The sequence below is a fragment of the Lycium barbarum genome, chromosome 3 (assembly GCF_019175385.1).
Source record: "Lycium barbarum isolate Lr01 chromosome 3, ASM1917538v2, whole genome shotgun sequence".
Lineage (NCBI taxonomy): Eukaryota > Viridiplantae > Streptophyta > Magnoliopsida > Solanales > Solanaceae > Lycium > Lycium barbarum.
The window spans coordinates 119,291,543-119,303,748 of NC_083339.1; the positions used below are offsets into that span (position 1 = coordinate 119,291,543).

A 12,206-nucleotide genomic window follows, 5' to 3' on the forward strand; every position below is an offset into this window, starting at 1 on the left:
TTCAACTGGGCTTTTAACTCTTTTAACTCTGCTGGAGCCATTCTGTATGGCGGAATGGATATCGGCTGAGTATCGGGAATTAAATCGATTCTAAACTCAATCTCCTTGTCAGGAGGGACTCCTGGAAGATCTTCGGGAAAGACCTCTGGAAATTCATTTACAACTGGTACGGACTGGAGAGTTTGAGTCTGGGCATCTGAATCCTTGACTCGAACTAGGTGATAGATATAACCCTTGGTAATCATTTTTCTGGCTTTTAGGTAAGAAATGAATCTACCCCTGGGTACTACTGAATTACCCTTCCATTCTATGACTGGCTCATTAGGAAACTCGAATCTTACCACTTTAGTTCTACAACATACTGTGGCATAACATGAAGCTAACCAATCCATACCCATGATCACATCGAAGTCTACCATTTCTAATTCCGCTAAATCAGCTATGGTTCTGCGGTGATAGACTAAAACTGGGCAAGCCCTGTACATACGTCTAACTATGACTGATTCCCCAACTGGGGTGGACACCTCGAAGGGTTCATACAATTTTTCAGGTTCAATACCAAATTTCTTAGCAACAAAAGGGGTTACATAAGATAGGGTAGATCCTGGATCAATAAGGGCATATACTTCAAAGGTGAAAACTGTGAGGGTACCTGTGACAACATCTGCTCTAGCCTCTGTATCCTGACAACCTGTCAATGCATACAAACGGTTCTGACCACCACCTGTATTGCCGGACCTTGCCGTTCCACGCCCCTGCTGGGCCTGATTGTGACGAGGAGCCGCTGAATTTATGGACTGCATCACATTACCTCTGGTTCCCTGTCTGGCTGATGGACAGTACCTCTGAATGTGGCCTTTCTGTCTGCAACCATAGCACACATTTGTACCCATACGACACTCACCTAAGTGTCTCTTGGTACACTTGGTACAAGATGGAATAGTATAGACTGACTGACCCACACTAGCCTGAGAATGAGAACTCGATGGTCTAAAGTTCTGCTTCTTGTCATTTCTGAAATTAGGGACTGGGGCACTAGCTGCGGATGGAGCGGGTCCTGCTGACCTGTTCTTAAAGAACCGCCTACCTCCTCCCTGACTAAAGTTACTTGAAGATTTATCCCTCTTGTTGAATTCTCTATCCTTTTGTTTCTACAGAGCTTCCTCCTTCAGTTCAGCTTCATTACCTTGCACAAATGCCAAGATCTTAGAGATAGTCATCTTATCATTCTTAGCAGCAGTCTTGGCATCTCTATGCAATTCGGGTTTCAACCCCAGTACAAATCTCCTAACCGTTTCCCTCATGTCGGGAACCATATGAGGAGCATATCTGGACAACGAAATAAATTTGAGATAGTACTCTTGAACGGTTAAGCTACCCTGCCTCAACCTCTCAAATTCCATAGCCTTTGCTTCCCGAACCTCGATAGGCATGAAATGGCCAAGGAAAGCGTCAACGAACTCATCCCAAGTAGCAGAAGATGCTTCCTCCCCTCGAGATTGTTCCCATGTCTCATACCAAATTTGAGCAACATCCTGTAATTGAAAAGCACCAACTCTGCTGCCTCAGTCTCAGTGACATGCATAACACGAAACACTTTCTGTAGGCCATCAATAAAATTTTGCGGATCCTCCTCAGCCTTAGTCCCTGTGAAAGTTGGAGGTTTCATTCGCAAGAATTCCTGAGTTCTTGAACTAGTTGACCCACCACTAGCACTTAAGCTAGGGGCTGATTCTTGTCGTTGTGCCTGGTTGGCAACAATCTGAGTAAGCAGCTGGATGGCTCCTCTCATATCCATGTCAGAAGTGTTAGGAGGTGTAGCCGTAGGAGCAGTGGGGACTGTTGTTTGAGTCGGAACAGTCTCTTCGTGAGCTACTCCAGCGGCAGCTCTTTGGCTGGTGGCTGTCTTTTTCTTCTTGTAAGTTCTTTTGTAAGGCATTTTCTGAAAACACGTACACGCACGAATTAGGAAGTCATCCTAAAAATACTACTCTAACTGCACGATCTAGAATATGAAAGAAATGAGACAATCCTGAATGTCTTGGTGGTCAACTGTTTATATGTGTGGGGCCCTCACACATATAAAAGAGACCCCACTGGACACGGTTTCATAGACTCCCTAAAGATCCTTGAACCTAGGCTCTGATACCAAGCTTTGTCACGCCCCGAACCATGGCCTGGACGTAACACGGCACTCGGTGCCTGACTGCATGTGACCGAGCGAACCACATGGCTTGCTGAATCATCATGATACATAACATAAGCGGAATATTACGTGAGTGCATGATGAGCCTTTATAAAACATGGTAAGTCATAATACTTAATAAAATACTTGTTTAAACATGAGTGAGCCAAAATGGCTATACGACTCCAAATTTCTGACATGACATAACTGACTTGTCTAGTCTATGAAACCTCTATCATGAGTCTGACTGAAAAACATACTTACTGGGACAAGGCCCCCAGCATACCTTTAGATGCATAATTAATCATAAAACAAAAGTTGACTAAACCCCGAATGAGATGGGGCTCACCAATAAGCTGATACGAATGTTGTCCTACTGGGCAGATGTATCGTCCTGTATATCAGTACCTGCATCGTGAAATGCAGGCCCCCGGGCAATAAAAGGGGACGTCAGCACATTGAATGTACTGGTATGTAAAGCAACTGAAAGAAATAACATGGGACAGGGAATAACATGATAAGAACTGAAACTGAAAACCTGGACATGAACATAAGCATGAGTACATATGTATATATATAACATTAGTAAAAAACATGATAAGTAGGGAGAGCAATAACTTATAACCGATCCATGGTCTGGTGCTTGCGTCCCGCCAGCAGAACACTCAGTCCTTGCCAGGTAACATGAGATTTGATAAAATATGAAAGGATCCAGTCATTATGAGAGATCGTCCGGGACATGGGTGGAGCGATCCTCATCCTACGGTGGCTACGTAGTTTCAGGCTATCTGAAGCCCTCCTCGGTAATTAATGCAACTCCCAAAACATGAACATGTAAAATAGTGGCACTTGCTGCCCATGGTATAACATGAATCATAACTTGCTTGTACATAGTGTTCATGAATCATAACTTGCTTGTACATGGTTTTCATGAATCATAACTTGCTTGTATAGTTTCATAAGATAACTTGTCATAGTCTTGCAAAACATGTTTTTGGTTCATGAGTAATAACAATAGTTCGAAATCATATATATATACTTGTCTTGAAAACATGCTTGTAACTTGCTGGATGAAATCATAAAGTTTCATATAAACATAATGAGAACACATGAGGAAGAATTCATGATTCATGGATTAAGCTAGGATGCCTAATATCCGTAATGGAAGATTAGGAATACAATAACGAACATAGATACAAAATTCATGTACATACATACATAATGACGGGCTACCAATATGTTGGGTTTAATGCCCTAGGATTTGAACTTCATAGATTTTACGAAAACGGATCATGGGGAAGAACATAGAGATTCCCACATGTGTATAGAAGTTCTACATACCTTAGTTGTTCCAAAACTTGAATTAAAGACTTGGATTTTGAAGAAGATTTCCTAAATCTTGATTCTTGAATCTTGAGATGGGTTTTCTTGAAAACCCTAGATTAGGAATGATGATTTCTTGTTTAGATTACAAGGATATATGTTAGAATTGAGTTGGAATAATTAGAATGGACTTACCTTGGTGTTCTTGATGTTGGAGGAGAGTAGGAAGTCGTTTTAGGGTTTGAGGGAGTGAAAAATAATGAGTTGAACTGATATGGACGAATATATAGTGTTCTGGAACATTGCAATTTACGTCCAGCAAAAGACTGGCCGTATTTCAGTTTACGGGTCGTAAACTGACTTTACGGGCCGTATTTTGCCCCATGGACTGCACTGCATCTCTTCAGTAAAATGGCCATAACTCTTTGTACAGATGTCCGTTTGACCCCCGTAAGATACCGTTGGAAAGGTATTTCAATGCTATACAACTTTCATCAAGGAAGTTTTCCCAAATTCCAAACACGGTTTGAAATACGGGCCGTAAAGTGAAATACGGTCCGTATTTAACCCTATGACCTCAAAATGTCAAATTCCAGAATGTTCAGAAATTCTTGGTTTCAGTTCACGACTTGGTTTACGGCCCGTAAAGTGAAATACGACCACTGTTCATGGGCGTAAACCACCATATCACAACTGAACGGAAAACATTCAATTCCCACATTCTTTATCTGATTTTCTAAGTTTAGGATCGTGGTCAAAACTTTCGTTAAAGGCACGGGGTGTTACAATATCCCCCCCTTGGGATCATTCGTCCTCGAATGATGGGTCATGGTTAAGGATATGGCTGGGCATGACTTGAATACATGAACGTGAAGAAACATGACATGGAACATGGAAAGCTGACATGACATAGTTTCATGAAAACATGAGTGCTAAAACTTGAGACATGAATAGAGAATACATGAACTTGAACGTGAAACGTGAGGCATGAATACATAAGGGACATTATAACTCTTCTCCAAAATGTCATTAAGTCATCATTAATTCGATACTTGTAACTATTTCCCGACACACAACATATACCTTGCTTTCCTTAACAACTTTCGTCTCTTTCCTCAAATGTCCTTGAAATCTCATTTAGAATCATTAAATATTACTTCTTACTCGTCAACATATCGTATACTTCATACCATTTGTGGTTCTATTCGCGGTACGCTAACGGGGAAATTTCCATGGTGTAACATGTTCGTCTTAGAATTAAAGAGGACAACAAATCCGCTGAAAAGAAGTCCAATGACAAACAAGCAATAATGGAAGTAAACGTTGTTAAAAATGCTCCAACAAATTCGAAGAAAAGGAAAAGGGCTTCTGGACGGAGAAGTGTTCCAAGCAAGAAGAAGTTCAAAGAAAAGTGCTACAATTGTGGCAAATTTGGACACATGTCTTCAAAATACCACGCTCCAAAGAATGATAAAGATAAGAAGAAGGGTCAAGAAAACATGACAGAAATGAATGAAGATGTGTAACTTATGTGCCATGTTTTCAGAATGCAACTTGACATGTAATCCAAGAGAATGGTGTATAGATTTTGATGCCACCCACTATGTGCGTGCTAATAAGGAATTGTTTGCTTTTTATGCTGCAGCTGGACACAACGAGACAACTTACATGAAAAATCTGCTACCACAACAATAGAAAGAAGGGGTACAAGATTGCTTTGAAGATGACATCAGGCAAGATTGTTGCTTAATAATGTACTTCATGTTCCTGGAATGCGGAAGAATTTAGTCCCAACTTCACTTTTAGTCAAGAACGGTTTCAAGTGTGTTTTTGTTTCCGATAAGGTTGGAGTTAGCAAAAATGAGATGTGTGTTGGAAAGAGTACCTTAGAGAGGACCTTTTCAAACTCAATGTTATTTCAGTTGATATGAATAAAAATTCTGCTTCTTCTTATTTACTTGAGTCAAATAATTTGTGTCATGCACGTTCGAGACATGTTAATTATAAAACCTTGTGAAAAATGATTAACTTGGAAGTATTGCTTAAATTTGAATGCAATAATTTGAAATGTCAAGCATGGGAAGTATGCTAAGCATCCTTATAAGTCTATTGAAAAGAATTCCAATTCTTTAGACTTAATTCATATAGATATTTGCGACATGAAGTCAATTACATCTCGTAGTGGGAAAGAGTATTTCATAACTTTTATTGATGACAACACTCGATATTGCTATGTTTATTTACTTAATATCAAAAGATGAATCTATTAACGCATTTAAACAATACAAAAACAAAGTTGAAACACAACTTAAAAAGTAAATCAAAATGATTAGAGGTGATAGCCACTAGGCACATGAGCGGGTAATTCATATGGGATTTTTATATAGTTGAGGCCTATTATCATGACTTTACTTGCAGGGATGGGTGGTACGGTTTCCGAGGTGATCGAGCGAGTTATATGATGACTTTGTGAGATTGGGTGGCGAATATGAATTTCCTTTCGAAGAAATATCTTTGGCATATGGCATTATTCATCAAGCAACTGTCCCATATACACCACAATCCAATAGAACTGCGGAAAGAAAGAATCAAAGATTAAAGGAGATAATGAATGCCTTATTAATAAGTTTTGGTTTATCGCAGGACTTGTGTGAGAAAGCTATCCTTATAGCTAGCCGAATACTCAACCAAGTACCCCACATCAAGACAAAGTCCATTCCATATGAACAATCGAAAGGAAGAAAACTCAACTTAAAATATTTCAAATTGTGGTGTGTTTGGCTAAAATACAAGTTCCTAAACCCAAAAGTATAAAAATAGGATCGAAAACCATTCACTGTGTTTTCATAGAATATGTCATTAATGGTAAAACATATCATTTTCTGGTTTATGAATTAGAAAATACCGACATTCATGTTAATACTGATAATTCTGAATTTTTTTGAGAATATTTATCTGTATAAAAATGAATGTGACTCATCTACAGAAAGACCTAAATGACCTCGGGAAGAAACAAAGGAACATATGCCTAACAACGAGAATCCAAGAAGTAGCAAACATTAAAGGAAATCTACTTCCTTTTGTCCTGATATCTTGACGTTCTTAGTAGAGAATGAGCCTCAAACTTTTAAGAAAGCAATGTCTTCCTCAGAAGTTGATAACGTCCAAATCTACTCCTCAAAAAGAAAGTGTACATGGTCGTATGCAATATAATTTACCCAACTATGAGTCGAGGTCGATCCCACAGGGAACAATATACTAGGCGATTTAAACAAGTAAGGAATTATCACTTTCTACGCTAAGCCAAACAGGAATTATCACTTTCTACGCTAAGCCAAACACTTGATAATATTTTGATTTTGAGAAAATTATAACTAATGCGAAAATATAACTCAATCTAGAAAGCAAGTAGAATGATCAATGGCCACAAGTGTGGATACAACAGAAATTACACTCAAGTAACGATCCAATGTATTTCATGATTTTACAACTAAGAAAGAGTTTATATTAATTAGATAATGATCTCTAAAATCTCATCAAAAGTCTCTCGACCAAATCAACGAATTTCACTCTAAGCTTTCTCAAGCCTTAGAGTGTGATATTAAGCACAAACAATATAATCTCAAGTAACTTTCCTATCTCTAGCTCAAGTTATTATATGGGTTTTAAAGCCCCAAATTCTTGTTAATTAATCTTTCCCAACCTCAATCCTCCTCTCTCGAGCTTAAATTGAAGTAAATGGGCAGGTTTTAGGGTTAGCTAATCCCTTAAGAAACATTAAAGAATAAGATTAATTAAAACAACATTAACTCACTTCATTAGCAATAAAAAATCATTCAACACATAAGCAAAACAAGAGCTTCATCTAACACTTTAATCATAGAATATTTTCATAAACAAGATTCAAGTGAAGAAAATAAATACTACACACTTAGATATTCATTACAAAGCAAGGATTCAAAGAAATAGAGAAAAGTGTAAGAAAGTTCTCAACCCAATTCTTCAAATCTTCAACCCCAAAGTGTGGAGCAAAACCCTAGCCTCCAGGACTTGTGTTTTTGTGCCAAAGATGATCATATTTTCCTTCAAGTGTTGCTTTTATAGTTCCCCAATATTTCCACATCAAAATATGACCAAAACAGCCCCATATTTTTAGATTTGCAAAACTGTATAGTTGTTGCAAAACTGTACAGTTTTTGTCATTTCTTCAATTTGGCCTCTTTTTGACTTTATAAAATAGATGTAAGACTAAAGAAGAAATAAGTTGGTAAAATACCAACTTATCAGAAGCACAATATTGAAAAGAGGCAATTAGTAGTGAAATAGAATCCATATTAAATCATCATACTTGGGAATTGGTTGATCTTCTTCCAGGAAACAAACCTTTAGGTTCCAAATGAATTCATAAGAGGGAAATGAAAGATGATGGCACTATTGATTAATATAAGGCAAGATTCGTTGTCAAGGGATTCAGATAATGAGGATTACATCTATTCGGGTGTTAATAGCATTGACCGTAGGACGTGAAAACAACCTTCTTAAATAGATATTTGAAAGAAGAAATCTACATGGATCAATCTGAAGGATTTGTAGTTCCTGGAAAAGAAAAAAAAGTGTGTCGACTTGTTAAGTCACTTTATGGACTTAAACAAGCACCCAAACAATGACATGCGAAATTTGACCAGACAATAGTGGCAAATAGGTTTAAAATTAATGAGTGTGATAAATGTGTTTATATTAAGAATGCTCCAAATCTTGCAATCATAGTTTGGTTATACGTTGATGATCTATTGATAATGAGTAAAGACATTGCCGACATAAATTCTACTAAGCGTATGCTTGCTAGCAAGTTAGAAAGACTTTGGAGTTGCTGACTTAATTCTAGAATAAAAATCCATATGAATCCTCAAGGTCTAGCGTTGTCTCAAACTCATTATGTTAAAATGATACTTGAAAATTTCAAGTATTTAAATTTTAAAGTTGCAAAGACTCCGAATGACATAAATTTTGCTCTTACAAAGAACCAAGGTCCAAAAAGGTACCAACTTGACTAAGCTTGAGTGTTGGGAAGTTTGATGTATATTATGAAATGTACATGACTAAATATAGCTTGTGCAATAAATAAATTGAGTCGTTTCACAAGTAATCATGACCAAACTCATTGAATGGCAATGAAACGGGGTTTGGGGTATTTACAATATACCTAAGACTATGCTTTGCACTATAATAAATATCTTGCGGTAATTGAATAATATAGCGGTGCAAACTAGATCACCGGATCATCTGAAGTTAAATTCACAAGCGGATACGTTTCACCATTGGATGAGGAGCAGTATCTTGGAAATCATCTAAACAGACATGCATCACTCGCTTTGCAATAGAGTCTAAATTTATAGTTTTGGATAAAGCTGGCGAGGAAGAAGAATGACTGCATAATTTCTTGGAGGATATTCCATTTTGACCTAAACCAGTGACACCTATATGCATACACTGTGATAGTCAAGCTGCAATAGGAAGGACTGGGAGTGTTATGTGTAACGGAAAATCTCGTCACATACAACGAAAACATAATACTATTAGACAATTACTCTCTAGTGGAATTATCACAATTGACTATGTAAAGTCAAAGGATGGTGTGTCGGATCCACTTTCAAAAGTCTTAACTAGAGAGGCGGTTGATAAATCATCAAAGGAATAGGATTTGGATTATGGCCCAGAACAAGTCATCATAATGGTAACTCCACCTAGCTGACTAGAGATCTCAATATCTAGATTCAAGAATATCAAACAAAGTTCTGAATGACGGTTTAACATTATTGTCAAATCAATCCATTCTCATGATAAGACAATTTTCAGGAACAAGGATAAAGCGCTAAATCTTTTAATGACTTCTAAGTTTGAAATGATATGAGAAAATAATGTATCTACGGGTTTCACGTTTAGGAATCACCTATGTGAGTGTGAAGTGTAAGCTGCTTCAAGGAGAATTAGTGTAAGACTATTTCTCTACGCACTCATGAAATTAGACAGTGTTAATGACTGAAACAAACACAACAATGAGAACCAAGAATGGTTAAGGGTTAATTGCGCAACATATGTTGTCTAGATATACATCAAAGTTCGACGATTTAAGGATATCAAATCTACCGATTGATCAAGTGTATCCGATGAGTGTTCACTACGGAAAGTTCAAAGGGAAACATACTTATCTAGATGTGATTAATCCTTACTTGTAAATCAGACAGTTTTTTCATGCATTTTTTTTCTTCAGATTATAGCCATTCCCTATTCAAGTGGCAAATTGTTGCTCCTTAAAGACACTAAGTGGTGGGCTTTAATGATGAAGTGTGAATCGAGAAATGGATGGAAGCAAAATTTGAAAAAAGTAACTTTTTCAAGTAAGCTTTCTCCTACATTAGTGGTAGAAAGCAACATTTGTATGCTTATATGCAGAAGCATATCTTCTAGCGCATAAAGAGTTGAGAAGAGATTGAGACTCCCCTTGCACCGTCGTCGTTGCTCGGGTCGGCTCGGCTTTGACTTTGAATTTCATCAAATGATCTGATTGATTGATAATCTTGTTGGACCAAATTTATTTTCCATTTTCATTATTTAATCCAAATCTCGGGCAATAGTGAGGGGATTAAATTTCTTAAGAAAACACAATTTTCCATGGGCTCGAAAATACACTTTTGTTTTAAACGTTTTCTATTTTCAGTCTATATTTTAAATATAGGGATAACAGTTTGTTCGATTTTGGCTTACATACAATTGAGATTTATGGCTTCGGCAATGGTGGGACTCTTTCATGCTTCAATTAAATGCTTCTTGTCTTAGTCCTTCAAACCACAACCTGCTTCTGCATGCTAAATGGTCATCTTGCAACATGCAAGTCTCTTGTAATTATAACAAGTTGCTTCTGCATGCTAAATGGTCATCTTGCAACATGCAAGTCTAAGGGCATGTTTGTCCATGAGAATTATCCATTTTTTTTCGGATTTTTTCCCACTTTTTTCACTTTATGGTATTTGGCCATAAAAATTCTAAATACAATTTGAAGTTATATTTGGAATTTGCAAAACAACCAAAACTTATTTTTCATTTTTTTTACTTTCAATACACTAGATCGATGCAACGTATAACTGAGTAGAATGATGTATGATAAATCCGTGATAATCAACCGTATGGGTTAAAGGTGCCATCCTTTCAAGCTAAGGGAGTTTGTCCCCACCTGGAAGTGTCAAAGAAACATAAATGAGAAGATTAGCAAAAGTAGGACGTCTCGTAAGCAGGTCATTATGCATGCATGTCGGTTAATAGGTGAACAATATTTTGTTTTAATTTTTTTTCTTCTTCATAATCATGGTAATTTGAGATCTGAACACAGTTAATTACATTTTTAAAGACTAAATTCTTGGCAATGACAAATCAATCCATCTGAAGTCTTTTAAATCTACCCCAGATGGTTGCCAGACATTATTGAAAAATGAAATATGTAAGGTAAGATCATTTTATAAAATAAAACACTATGTGAATTATACATTGACAGGGAAAGTGATTCCCGATTTTTTTAAACGTTGAATCATCTGTAACTAAAGCTATATATAATAGGTTATGAAGTTAAAATTCTAACTCAAATTTCATTTAAATTCAGAAAGCATACCAATTAATAGTAAACAGTTAAATTAAAACTTTTACCAATCTCCGCCTGTTTTCTTTCAAGAACTCAGCAAAGTAAAGATGTGTATCTCTTTCATCATCCTCATCACTATACGTGTTGATATTATTCCTGCAAAATAAAAAGTTTATTGAAATCGTCAAAAGGACATAAAACCAACATAAATAACGAATCGCAATCAAATAATAATAGCAAGTAAAATATCTTTTTTAGAATTTGATTTTATTCCGCAATCAAATTAAGTACTGAAACCAAAAATAAGTAACTTAACAAAACTATAAAAATTGGTTTGTAAAAGCGAAAAGAAGAAGATATATAACCGTGAGTTAGTGGTTTGCTATGGTTACATTTTGAATTTAAATGACTTCATCTAAATGCTTTTGGATATAAATCGTGTATGTGTCTGTGAGTTAGTGGGGTTATGGGGTAAGGGACTTATTTGGTTCATTATTTATTACCGCTTTGAATTTAAAAGTTTAACTAAATATTAGGATAAAAAAGTTGCAGATTTTTTCCAACCATATGTTAACCATATCTTAGGATCATGACCTAATAGTTATCATTTCTAAGAAGATGTTTAACCGTATCTTAAGAATATATTATTAAATAATATTTTTAACATTTTTGTGCAGGTGATGACTTATATTCATCTGTGTGAGCATGGTGCAGATTAAGGGGGAAATGGGAAGTGGTAGTTGGACGTGGGGTTCATGGTGGGTTAGGGTTAGTTTTCTTTATTTCTGATTTTCCTAAAGTAACTGTCAATTTGAATTTTTTAAAAATACAGTAAAAAAAATAATTTGCAAACAGTAACTAATTATCCCAGCGTTTCTCGTTTTGCAGTTATTAACTTTACCACTTGGTAACTTTCAATTATTATTTTTAAATCAATATTAAAAAAAAGTAACAAAATTAACTAATTCATAACTAATCTAACCACCTTTTTTTTTTTTTTTTTTTTTTTTTTTTTAACTATAACATCTATAGGAGCACCCCCACTCGTTTTCTCTCTCTAACTTT

The 12,206-nt window shown here is 36.3% G+C and overlaps 1 long non-coding RNA gene across 1 annotated transcript; it reads right to left on the reverse strand.

The window, feature by feature from the left end:
• Positions 1-10,174: 10,174 nt before the first annotated feature.
• On the reverse strand, positions 10,175-11,616 carry LOC132632048 (uncharacterized). The gene is made up of 3 exons (XR_009579234.1): positions 11,507-11,616; positions 11,207-11,297; positions 10,175-10,739 (listed from the first exon to the last, which is right to left on the reverse strand). It is a non-coding gene; the product is annotated as an uncharacterized LOC132632048 (long non-coding RNA).
• Positions 11,617-12,206: the final 590 nt, after the last annotated feature.